Raw genomic sequence first — 13,473 nt, 5'->3', positions numbered from 1 at the left:
ATATTGTGCTGTGATGAATGAGACAGAGGGCTCCAGGCTGAGCAGGAGCTCGAGGACCCGGCTGCCTCTATTCAGGCCAAACTAATCGGCTTCAGCTCAGCTCTCCGCCAAAGCTCCCCTCTCAGTAGTGGGTTTTTCTCTGGGTTTTTGTTACTGTTTCTTAAAGAGCTCAGCTGGCTGCTGAGGCTGAAAAGAATCAAATTATTAAAGATTTTGTGGAAAATCCAGTGAGAATGGGCCCATGCAAGAATAATAGCATTGTGCCACCGTGGGCCATTCCCAGCTTCCAGTCGGGAGAAATTGTCAACTCTGTCTTTGTTTTCTTAACCCTTTCAATGGAAACAAAATAATATTTAGCTCAGCACAAAATACCTTCTTTTTAATTTCTAATCCTTTCAGGTTCTTTTTTTTTTTTTTTTTTCTCCTTCCCCCCTTCTCCTCCTCCTCCTCCTCCTCTTCCTCCCTCTCTTTCTCTCTCCCCCTCTCCCTCTTTTTGTTGGCTGCCCTCTGAAATACATTTATATCCCTCATACATTCCCCTTTTCCTTGCCAGTTGGCCAGAGGGGCATCTGTTATCAGGAAAGCCCCTTCTTTTTTAAACAGGATGTAAAATGGGTGATTAAATCCTTTATTAACAGTCGCCACCAGAAAAGGGAAGAGGAAAGGGAAACGTTTTCTTTCAAGCTTCTATTTTTAACGTTTGGAGGCAGTTAATAAATCATTGGTGTGTTCTTCAGTGGGCTGGCAGAAAAAATGTGTCATGTTTTTAAATGTCAATTTAAAATTTTAAATTTAGAGGCTAAATTTATTTAATTAGCACACTGTAATGGCATTAAAGATCGGAAAGGAAATGTCTGCCTGTCTCTCCGTCCATCCTCAACCCATCACGCAAGACTCAGGCAAGCAATTTAATCACTCCCCTCTTTTATTTGGGGACTAAGTAGCTTTTCACGTGTGATCCATCTCTTTTCTGGGCTGTTTTTCCTCTGCACACACCAACCCTAAATGCATTGAGGAGAGGCATTGTCTGGGAGATGGGAGGAAAAACTGTTGGACACAGCGTGGATGTTGAACCCAGCTGGTCCCTTGGACCCAGAGAAACTGGGTGTGGGGTGTGTGGAGCACCCCAACTTTCCTGGGGGATGGAAGCCTGGGGTCACAGCTCATTTCCTTGGGCAACAAAGTTGCTCCCACCTTTTCCAGGCTTTCTCAGGAATGGAGCAGGTGTAGGGAAAGGGGAGGGGGTGGGAAAAATCGAATGATCAAAACAAAACCTCTCCATCCCCAGAACGCAGCATCAGGGACGGGGTGACAAAGCACGATGCCAGATCTTCCTCTGGAGTAAAGCTGGATGTGAACAAGCCTGCAACCCTCCAAGTTATAACGTGGATAGAAAGCCCAGAGTCAGAGGCTGGGGGTGAAAATCCAGGGACAAAAGGGCACTCACTGTCCCACTGTGGGAGACCTCTCCAATCAGGATATTCTCCCTCAGCTTTGCTCTGCTCCAACCTCCTGCCCACAGAACTAGGTTATCTCGGTAAATTTGGGGCCAGCTCCGTGTCTTTGGGGCTGGAAGGGGTTGTGTGTCCAGTGCTACAAACAGACCTTGTGTCCTTGTGTCCCAAACAGCAGCCACTGGACAGGGGACTGCTCCGGCCACTTTCCCCGTAACAAACGGAGGGTCCCGTCCAAGCCAGGTGGCTTTGGGACAGGGGAAGAAGCTTATTCAGGATTTTAGAGCTCAGCCAAGCTCAGTCAGGAAGCCTGAGATGTTTTAGGCTGGGGGAAAGGCGTGGGGACCCCGGGCTGCTGTACCAGCTGAGGGAGAGAGGCGTTGCTTTATCTCGGCGCTTTCTGGAGTCGAGTCTCTTTTGTTTGTGCTCCCAGGGATAAAGTTGTCTCCCTACCCCTGGCATAATGCTGGCTTGGGAGGGGACTTTTTTTTTTTTTTGCTCTCCTGGCACTTATAGAGAGGACAAGTCCACCCCTGCTTGCTTGAATCACCTACAACGGTGGGAGAAGAAGGGAGGATGCTGCTGGTGCTGAGGGATCTCACCAGTGAGTCAGCCCAGTGTAGGTGGAGATGACACCGCAGCCCAAGACACTGACATGTCTGCTGATGAGCCAGACACAGAGGAGCTGTTGATTATCTTCCTCTGGACAAGGTGTTCATCCCCCGTCCCACCTCAGGATGTTTCCTCCTCAGTCTGCTCCAAGGAAGGAGAGAGCATCATCGTGCTTTCCATCTGAGGTCATGCGGGAATGTCCCAGAAAAAAAAACCACTTGAAGCACCTTTGTGTAATGTTGCTCCCAGCCCTTTTTCAAGTGTAAAAACATCCTCAGAACTTTCAGGGCAGGTGATAAGAAGATCTTCTTCTAAAGAATCCTACCCTAGAGACCTCTCAGACATTATCTCATGGCCTTGCACCCCTTTTCCTCGTTAGTCAGACCTCACCACCATTACTCTGCTCTCCTGGAGCCTTCTCGGCCCATTTTCAGGCATCGTTCAGAAATGTCACCTGTTACAGTTCTGGTTTCTTTATTTCTGCCAAGGTCAGGATTGAAGACATGGGAAACGTAGATTGGAGTTCAGATTTGGATGTTTGTTGTTTCTCACCCATGTACAGACTCACAGGCAGTGAGGTCTAACCAGCAAGTCAGAGAAATGAGGTAAAATGGAGAGCTTCTAACTTTTTCCAAGGCTATTTAAGTGATAATTACCCAATAACGAGGTGACACTTCTATTATTTATACTTTTGACCCAACAATGACCACCCAAGGCCCACAATGTGGACCTTTTTCACCCAATTACAGAAAACCACCCAAACCCATGAAGAAGAAGTACAACCCCAGTACTGTCACACAATTTCAGGAGCCTGTCTCAAGGCCTCAGGTCAAATGTGGTGCCTGCCTGAGGGTCAGCACCCCTCAGCTCAGAAAGGCTGGAATTTTCAGGGTTCCAACAGTCACCTATCCCTCTTTGAACACCACGTCCTGTGGATACAACCAGCACTATCCATCGGGTTCTCCGTGACTTTCATGCTGTGGTTCCCACCCCTGACCTCACTCCCCAGCACCCTTTGTTGGACACCTGAGGTCAGGATGAAGGACACACGCCTGGAAGGGGCTAAGCAGGGGTGGCTGAGGGACTTTGTTGGAGCTAAACCTTCTCAAGGACACTTCTCATCCTGAGAACATTCGGCTTTCCTCATCACAAACTTGGAGATCAAACAAGGAGCATCACAGGGATCCTTCTCAAACTCTCTCATGGTCATGTCCAACTGTCTTCTTTTGTCTGCTCTTGGAGATGAGTTTCGCAGCTCAGGGGGCTTTTGGTTGATCCTTGAGAGCTCTGCTGGAGCTGTAGGATGCTCATGGACCTGCCACAGCCCGTGGTGAAGACACTGTTGTACAAGAGACAGTGTGTCCTAAACTTGGCGACGTGCCTGGATTAGAAATTAAAGGCAAATAAGGCAACCTAAGCTCTGGAACTGCATCAAAGGCAAATGCAGGGTAAATGGGAAGGATCCAATTTCACAGTTAAGCTTGTTAAATAGGTGGGTGGTGGCTGCCGGTGGTGCGCACGTCCCTTTATTAACAATTTAAAAATGAAATGTCCCTGCCCTGGAGATAGTTGGAGGATCAGAGCTTTTTTTGGGGCTGCCTTGCCACAGGTGATCCTCACTCCTGCAAGGTTCCTACTGAACCCAGCAGAGCTACTCCAGGCACAAAGGACCATCCTGGATAAATGGAATGCAGAAGCGAGGATAGTAATAAACCCTTGGCAGTCCCAACACAGTAGAAATAATCCAACAAATCTTCTTTTTTCTTTTTCATTTGCTCAGTCTGTGAGCGAATAAGTCCCAGACAGAAATTACCCATCTGTTCATTCACACTAATATGGTTTTTGTTTCAGATCGTCCTGGTTTTCCCTGGAATCAATTCCACTCCAGAAAGGTGTTCCCCTTGCACTGAGCCTCTGACTGCTTTCTCTGAGGTAGACTCTGGCTAAGGATGACAATTTGGCAAAAAGGATTTGCCAGATGATATTTTTTTTCCTTTGGGTACAAATCTCAATGCCATCACTACAGCATAGTCATTATAGCCAGAGTTGGTAGAGATTTCACTGGCAGCATTTTCAGATCTCTTTGCAATGTAAAAAAAAAAGGTTTTGGATAGCCTTAGAACAAGTTTAAACCTTTCATTCCAAGACTGTCACATGTTTGTTTGCAGTGTTCACTGGACAAGAATTATTAAAGGTGTCTCCTCTACCTACATCAGCATCAAGATGAACAAATATGATTTTCGTTTATTTTTGTGCATAACTTGGTGTGCCCTGTTGAATTATTGCTACTTTTTTTTGCCTGATTTCTTTCTCGCTAATGGCAATTTATGATTCAACTGCAAACCTTTCATAGCTGGACTTTTCCTCACGTTTACATTCTCAGCCCTGTGATAGATGAGCTGAAAAGAAACAAAGCCTCTTCCCTGGGTTTTTAGCGCTCAGAACCAGGTTGGAGAAACATTCCCGTGAGGACTCGAAACTCAGAAAATAAATTGCATGGATCCAGCACGGATTATTTCTCAAGATGCCGCGATGTTTAAAGAGCTCTGATGATTTTTGGCAGGGGAATGCCTGGAGAGGCTGTTGGGCTGCCTGGCAAGGGCAGCGCTACACGGAACGGTCCCGTAAACAAAAGGAGGTAATTAAAATACACTCGCCAGAAAAGAGCCCAGATTTCCCATGCAGCGTGGAACACTGGGGACAGCAGAGCTTTTCCTTTCTGAGCTCCCCTCAGCTCCTTGGTTTTTATCACCTCTCAGTCAGAGGCAAGCAGGACAATAGACATTCCTTGGGAAATTCTCTACAGGGGACACGACGCCGAGGTCTGTGGTGCCAGTTTTACATCTCCTTAAGGACTTGTCTTCATGGCAAATGTGACCAGAATAGCTATTTTGGAATTAGCTTTCTATGGTGTCACTATTCCAGAGGAAAGAGATTTTATTCCAGATGAATTACCCTGTTGAGGAAAGCGCTTTCTGTTTTGCAACTAAAACACTGTTATGTGTAGGACAGCACATGGTAACGTGCAGAGATATCTGACACGAAGAGGGTCAGATAAAGCCACATTAATGACATGCTCAGATTGTGGTCTTATCTGCAGCATCAAGTGGGGAAAAATAGAGTATCCCTCCTTAAAATGTATTTTACTAAAATACCTTGTCCAGTATGAGCTGCCCCACCTTGTCTCTCTCACCAGATAATGGGGTGAGAAGCTCCTCCACCAGGATCTCAGGTCCTTCAGGTACGTTTGGGTGGAGAAATTGCTCTGTATAAAATTTCACCCCTCTTTGATTAGGAAGGAAACCAAAATTCAGACCCTGATCTAGAACTACGAGAGTGGTGGTGACACCAACCCTCCTTCAGCTGACCTCTCTTCTCAGACGGGAGGTTGGACTCATCCTGCCAGTCCAGATTGTGTTCAATCCAGGTTGTGTTCTCAGGGTGAGCACACCCCACACAAAAGTCATTGCAGTCTCTGAGATAAACATTTAAGATGCCAGCGGGTCACCAGTGGACAAAATCTGTGCCCCTGAGATCAGTGGTGTATTTGGGTGTCTCAGAAATTGCCACCTTCTCGCTGATTCCCCCACGCTGTTATTTCTTGCCAAGCATTGTCTTTTATGTGGCTCGGTTCCCTCCAAGTGCGTGTTCTGCCCTGGATTTAAAATGTTTTTGAGGCTTTTGGCTCCACTGAGAAACTGGGGCCCCACTGCTTGGCACTGCCTTGTCTGCAGAAATATCCACCCTGGCCATGGTGGAGGTGTTGATTCTGGATATTTATCCACGTATGGCCCATGGGAAATGATAAAAACAGATAACAGATGCTCAGGCAGCATCTGTGAGCCACAGAGCCTCTGTATCAACTGCCCCAGAGGAGAGATGTCTGCATGGGTTCTCCCAGTTGGATGGAAAATAAATAATCTTATTTTTTTGGGGGGAGAGAGAAGTGTGAGGATGTTCCTTCCAGTGAAGTGTTTCTGGAGAAATTGGTCCAGCCCCTGATCTCAGACTGAAAGATGCTCCACAAATGCAGGAGAAAATGAACCCTACAATGGATAAAGGCCACTCAAGAATTTGTGGAGAGGGGGAATGTCTTTTACTGGGCCATCTGATATGACCAGAGCAGAGAAATGTGCTTCTGGGTACACAAGATCTTCTTCTCATCTAGATCAGTAAAAATTAGGAGAGATCAGACAAACGAAGTCTGTAGATTAACTGTGCCCTGTGGTGGTGAAGGGCTTGCAGCCTCCCATCTGTGACGTGGGCTGAGCTTTATCTCACCAAGTTATGCTCAGAATGAACCTCAGGGGCCTTTTCCTCCTGCAATCGTTTGTACAATCCCTAAGGATATGGATGGAAGGTTCTGGAGAGCACAGGCTGTAAGTCCAGTGTGTTGCAAGAGCCATTCCCTACCCAATATGTGGATCAAGTATTGGCAAAAAAAGCATCTTACAAGGGTTGGGTTGGCCCCTGAGATGTGGGAATTCAATCCCTGTGATGCAAATGCAACACTGGGGGAGTTATTTGCTGTGGGACCCATCTCACATTATTTACCAAAATTTAATGTCTAACCCAAGGTGGTCTTACACCTTCTGCAATTAATTAGAGGTTTTCTGGAAAGTGATTTATCCCACCCGTTCTGGGGGTAGAGTGAGACTCCAACTCCTGGTGTGGCACACCAGCCTCACTTCAGCAGCTTTTGCAGACATCTCCATCTGCCTCTCCAGAAGGCAGCAAGAGACTCAACATCTCAGTTCTGTTTAATTCTGTCTGTTTAATTTTAGGAGACCAAGGCCAGGTGGTTAAAAAAAACCACCAAATCATCTTCTGGTTTCTTTGTGCTTCTGCTCCTCAGCTGTAAAATAAAGATAAGCAGGGTCTGCCCCATCACAGAGAAGGGGTGGATAGAGATGAGTGGAAGAACACGAGATGTGTGCTGTGGTCACACAGCTGAAGCTGTGGCTGCCCATCCCTGGAAGTGCTCCAGACCAGGCTGGACAGGGCTTGGAGCAACTGGGGTTAGTGGAAAATGTCCCTGACCATGATCTGTTATCAGAAGAAACAGTGGTGGAAAAGCATGGAGGACTATCACCACTGGTGTGATGGTTGATGCCCAAAACTGACCTCATGAGCAGGTCTGTCCCTCAGTGTGCTGCCACTTTTGGACCCCTGAACGTGACAGAAATGTTGATCTAAAAACCCTGTCCAACACAGAGGAGCAAAGAGTCTCTGTCACTATGGAAGCACCTTTGATGATTGGTCCTTTACAGCTTACAACAGGCACTGGAGATCCAGGTACCTCAGCAAATCCCAGAAAATAAAATAGGGATAATGGAAATGCTGCACTTCAGCTCTTAAGGTGCCAGGAGCAGTGGGAAAACAAGGCAAAGTGGGGCAACACTGCAGGATGCAGCTCGTTCGGGTCACTTTTTCTTCCCTATTATTTCATCCTCTGAGAGGAAAATTCCAGATCAAATCCCTGTGCTGGTGACTCTTTGGGTTTAGAGTCTGGAGGGATTTACAACCAGCAAAAGTGTCTCTGGATGGAGACATCAATGCTTGGCTCTAACGCCTGAAGTTCTTGAGAAGGTTTCATGTCACGAGAGTGGAGAATTTGGAGGAGTTATTGACAGTCTTCTGTAGGATTAAATTCCAGATCCTAGTTTTAGTGCTGCAGCTCTTCAGATAGATTTTTTCATGGAGGACTTCAAGGATCATCCAACCCTCTGCCCTACCTAGACTTCTGCTGTCAAGTGCAGAAGAGCTTCTTTTGAAGCCTGGTGGGACAAAACCTTCTTTTCTTCCAGTATTTTATTAGAAAAGGAGAAATCAAGATTTGATTTATCGCCACCATTTGGATGTCCTCTGAGCTGAAATGAGAGAAGACTGGGATGAGAGACACAGTATACAGTGAAATCCAACATTTGAGGCACCAAGAAGAGGTCCACTGTCTCAACAGACACATTTTGGCACATTTTTTACTCCAAAGAACGGGTGGAAGGTTTACCATTGAAGCAGGAGATGTGGCAGCACATGATGAGGCTTTGAGCAAACTCAGTGGTGTCACATCTCTTAAGGGACACGTTCTTCTTGAGACGGCCCCCTTCCAAAAACACCTCCCCAAAAACGCATCTCCTGCAGTTTTCCTTGCAGGAAATCATTCAGCCACCAGATGTCTCTCCACGCTGCCCTGGTGAACAAGGAAGACAAAACTGGAAGTCAAGTCACATGGGGAAAAAAAAGCTTATTTATAGATTTGCACTCTTGTCTTCGTTAAGCCAGATGCTTGGAATTGGTTTTTCCACCATCTCGGTGGGTACTCTGCCTCAGGGGTGGGTTTTGAGGCATCTCCATGGGCTCAGGAGGCTGGAATAAATTGTCTCTGGAGCTCTTTTTGCCCATAGTGGCACTGCTGAAAAACTAGAGCCAATGAGGTCGCTTTGGAGGTCAGAGGAGATTTATGGAAGAGATGGTCTTTAATGAAGATGTTTCAAGGTGAGGAATGTCCAAGATGGAGTGGAGCAGCCAAAGAACATCCAACCATGAATTTAGAGCATGGAGAACATACCTACAGAAGACTCTGTTCCAACCTCCACCATTTTTCCAAACTGGAAAATGCTGGTTGCCAACCTTTTCATCCATCTGATATCCAAGATTTAAACTATCCCAAATCTGAGGCAACATTTGCTTTCCATTTGTTTTGAGAAGTTTATGGTTAAAGACCATTGTGTGAACTGGACACTTTAGAGTATTCCCAACAAATGGGGAATTTCAAATGGAGTTGCACATTACTGAGACTAAGAGGTCATGGAATAAGTGCAAGTTCCTCTGTCCTCACAAATCATGACTGATTTCATTTCCCAATGGGAATGATCATTTAATTCTGCTTGGTGGTCAGCCTGCAGCAGGTTAGGAATGAAGTGTCCCAAATTTCCTTTCTTTTCCCATGGAGAAACCACATTTCTCTTCAAAAACAGCAATATGAGCTGAGTTTGTGGCATTTGTGTAGTTACAGCCACTTAAATTTACTCTTCAAAATCACTCCCAATTTGCATTTACTGCCAGCTCCTGAGTCCAACAGGAATCCTTGTGCAAGTGAATGACGACTGCTCTGATGATTTTGGATCTGGAAGAGGAGCCCACTCACCACCACTGGCACACTGGGAAAGATTTAGCCAGGTGAGGGCCAGGTTTGAGCACCTTCAAGGTTTGAATCTTCCTTGCAGCCACACAGTCGAAATCCAGCTGACTCAACTCGGGCCTTTTGTGCTTCTTCAGCAGCTGTTCAGATTAATGTCATTAAGGATTTATTATTTCATGGTCTGGGCAGACATTGAGGCCATTTTTTGGTCAAAAATGGAATTTGTTTTGGTGTCTTCAGCTGCAAGTTGCTCCCCAGTCAGAAGTGGCCTTCACCCTTCAGGTCCTGTGATGATCAAGAGGTTTTCCTTCTTATGGAAGGTAGTGTAGACTTCTCAGGCAGAACTATTTTTGAGCCAGGATCTGACATGTTCAAAGGCAATTTTGATACCAAAATTGATATAACCCATGCAGCATACGTTTGAAACGTATGTACATTTTTCTTTAGCATTTTATACCCTTTTTTTTGGATGCTTTTTCCAAGTTCCACCTCACAATCGAGAAACCTGCAAATCTGAGGCCAGGCATGCAATTTTGGGAAGGTTTCGTCAGGCCTAATTTGCACCTCTAAAAGTGAGATGCCCAGGTCCAAGTTAGTCAGCCCAGGCTTGTTTTGTGGTCAGGGGAGAGGAGAGTCACCCCCAGGGGGAGATTCATCTCTTAAAACAGACACCCAAGGCTGGTCATGCAAATCACTTGCTGGACATGTCCCGCTCTCTCCTTGGCCGTAAAGATTTGTTCAGGCTTTCAATCTTTTTCAAATCAGGTGAAATGAGCACTGTCTTCATTTTTTTCAGTCAGAGTGAGAGAATAAATTCTCTTTTTCTGAAAGTCATTCCACCCTGAAGAGTTGAAAGAACGGTAGTCTCTAGAGGATCTGTTTTGTGGACATTTATGTGTGATGAATTTATGCCCAGGTTGAGCTGGCCCCATCTCCTGTCTCTGACACAGCTGTGACTGGGGAAGAGCAGGACGACAGGACAAACCCAGGGTGATCCTCCCACTCAACTCCCAGCAACCCCCAGCTGGGACTTCCAATGGAAAAGACTTTTTCAGCATAAAAACTCCTCACGTGTCTCTTTGGTTAATACTGTCCAGCAACTTCTTAAGTTCAGATAAATTTAAACACCTACAGCTCCCTGAGGCAGAGATTTCTTCCGTCAAACCCCATGAGCAGAAAACCTCTTTTCTGTTGTTCTCACCCTAATTACAGTGGATGTCTCCTGGGTGTAATGTTATGAGAAATGGTGGGTATTTGATCCATATTCACCTCTCAGCACTATTGTGGCCCAAAGCCTGGCTGCCCCAAGGATTTCTTGGGAGGATTATGCAGGCTTGCACCACATAACCTGTGCTTACAGAGCAGTTCCCACCTTCTTCATGCCAGCAAGCTCTAACCACCCGCTTGATGAGCTAGCAGAACGTTAAGTTTTTTATTGGCTTGTACTAATTGCAAGCCGCAAATGAAAAAAAGTAATTTCCTTGGCATTACAGGCTTGATAAATGAGGCTGAAAGGTGGACCTGACTTTTCTCTAGTTAACCACTCATTGTGCTGTTAATAATCTGACTTTTTTTCTGCACTGAGATGATTTGCAAGACATCTGGTTGACATGCAGAGCTGTGTGAGCTCCTTGGGTACAGTTGTTTTTACAGACAAACTGGCTCAGGCAGCCCAGGGCCATGGCTAAGAGCTGGCTTTGTTTATCAGCATCACATAAATAAATGCAAACAGAGATAGCCAAAAGCAGATCACTGGGCCTGGGAGTTCTTTGGGACAGGGTCCACCACCCTGTGCTGTGTTTGGGCATCACCCAGCACGAGGGATGGTCCTCAGGAGTGAGGAGCCCAGAGGCACCACCACAAAACAGGGATTATCATTGTGATCGAGGCCGTGATAACAGCAATGACACCTGGATCTCATTGTGCTCCCCAGCTATCAAAACACCCTGATTAAAGGGGAGGAGAACTAATCCATCCAAATTGCACAGCAAGTCTTTTGGTCACATTTTATCCCGTGTTTGGAGTGTCTGCTGCCTTTTAATGAGTAACCTTTCTCTTCCCCCAGCAGGAACAACATCTGCTGCTGAGGCAAGGTGTGTTGAGCAGCCCCTGCCAGCCTGAAACAGCAGCTGGGAGCCGGGGAACTTATTCTGAGCTCTTGAGGACCACTCAATTATCATTCATTAACAAGCCTAAAGGTCAGCCCCTTGCCAGCCCTCCGTGTGCCAAACTCCTCCTGTGTGACTGTGGTGCTTGGAGGGTGGTGTTCCCACTCCATGGCTGAACCAGGAACGAGTTTCCTTATTGATTTAGCTGGTCATGTCAGCCAAAGTCCTTGCCTTGCCCACTTCAGGACTATTGACTTGTCCTGCCCCTCTCCACTTCATCGAGACACCACGCTGTCCCAGCGGACACTGAGGAAATCACAGCAGAGAGGAAATCCCCTGCAAAGTCCTGGCATAGCAGTGTGGAAGATAAAACCATCTGTAGGTGTTTGAAGGGGCCGTGCCTCATTACATCCTGCACTCACAGTGACAACTCTTCGTCAAAAAATCTCCCCCGTCTTCATCCTGATTAACCAAAATCTCCCGTGTCGTCCCTTCGGTGAACTTGGGTCTAAAAGGTAGAGTAGGACCCAAGCTGCTTCTTTATTTTTGACGGCCCCTGGAATTTGGGTGTGTTGCTTGTGAAGGAGCAGCTTGAGGAACAGAAATTCCAGAGGGAGCATTTGTCCCCTGGAAAGCAGGAGTTTGTTGAAACCGGAATTCCAGCGGGGTTGCTCAAGAGCGGGCTGGAGTGATCAGCCCCTGGGAGATGGCTGGTGACTCAGCCAGGGCATTGGCTTCTCTGTCTGATAGGGAGGGGAGGCTTGGACCTGGATTTCCATATGCTGCCACAAAGACCTCGACATTCCCAGGATGAAAGACACTTCCTGCACCAACCAGCTTCGTTGATTAGGGCAGAACAAACAGGTTCAAGGCTCTCCCCGGATTCCTGCATGAGGGAAATACTCACTGCAGTGAATTTGGCACTTCCTCACCACCACCGCTCTTTCCCACGCACAGAATTGAGAGTTCTCTCACATATTCCAGCGGAAAAAAGATTATAGAGTAAATGTATTTCTGAGACCTCAAGGCTTGGTGAGATGTAGCCAACACAGTCTTGCTGTGCCTCCTCTCTGGCAAAAGAGTAGATGAAATTTAGGGTGTTTGGGAGGTTCCTGAACCAGAAAGAACGGCACAAGGATTCAAAGGGTCAGGTCCAGACCACAGATCTGTTTTAAATCGCCTTTAAAGTGATTTAACCTTGCTGTTCTTGCACGAAACCAACTCGAAGAGAAACCAAGCTGACCTCACCTTAACACCACCACCAAGTTCATTAGTTAACACTTCACCTGTTGACACTCGCAGGCAAATCCCAGACTGGATTGTAGCCCTGTGGAATGCAAATCTGGCTATGTGCCTCCAAATGACTGCATGATGGGGGGAAAAAACCCTTCCACACCTGCAAATAAAAGACATCAGTAAGCGAATTCCAAAGCCAGGCTGGGTAGCAATGAGATGGCAAAGCTTTCATATTTTATTGGGTCACGGTGTGTTTCTTTATGGCCTGGTGAGCTGCTGGTCAGGAGCTGCTTTCAGCTGGATTTCACAGCTTCAAAGGATGTTGGATTGGACTGATTGCTCGAGCGGGATTCAACTTGTAGATTAAGACATCATAATTTGGGTGGCAGTATGCAAAGTGCTGCCTGCATGTGCTCCAAGGCTCTGAGCTCCTGTTACAGCCAGTGGAGACTGGATTTCCCGTGTGCTCGAATGAACACAGCTGTCCAGGACCATCTGTGGGTATCTCAGTGTAATTCCTCTGGGTGTCCCCCAGAAGGACCTCCCAGAGGGTCTGTATGCGCCAAACCCATGTGACATTCAGATTTCCAAAGGGGTCCAGGCAGCACTCAGCCCTTATGGTGAAAGGAGCCCCTCGGCTTATTGTGAACCATAACAGGAACTTGGAACTCAGACCTCGACTTCAGGCAAATTTGGCTCAGTCTCATGCCTGGTGACATATCCTGGGGGATGTGAGACAGCTCCCTGGAGCTCCCAGACATCACACAGACCTGCAGGAGAGCCATGGTTCTCCTGGAGCAGCACCCAGGGGAGCTAGAAATTCCCTGAGGGCATCCTCTGTGCCTGTCTGTGGTTCTGAGTTTGTGCCCTGTCTCTAGCTCTGAGTTTGTGCCCTGTCTGTGGCTCTGTGTTTGTCCCTGTC

The sequence above is a fragment of the Sylvia atricapilla genome, chromosome 1, assembly GCF_009819655.1.
Source record: "Sylvia atricapilla isolate bSylAtr1 chromosome 1, bSylAtr1.pri, whole genome shotgun sequence".
Taxonomy (NCBI): Eukaryota; Metazoa; Chordata; class Aves; order Passeriformes; family Sylviidae; genus Sylvia; species Sylvia atricapilla.
Note: the sequence above shows the minus strand (reverse complement) of the source record.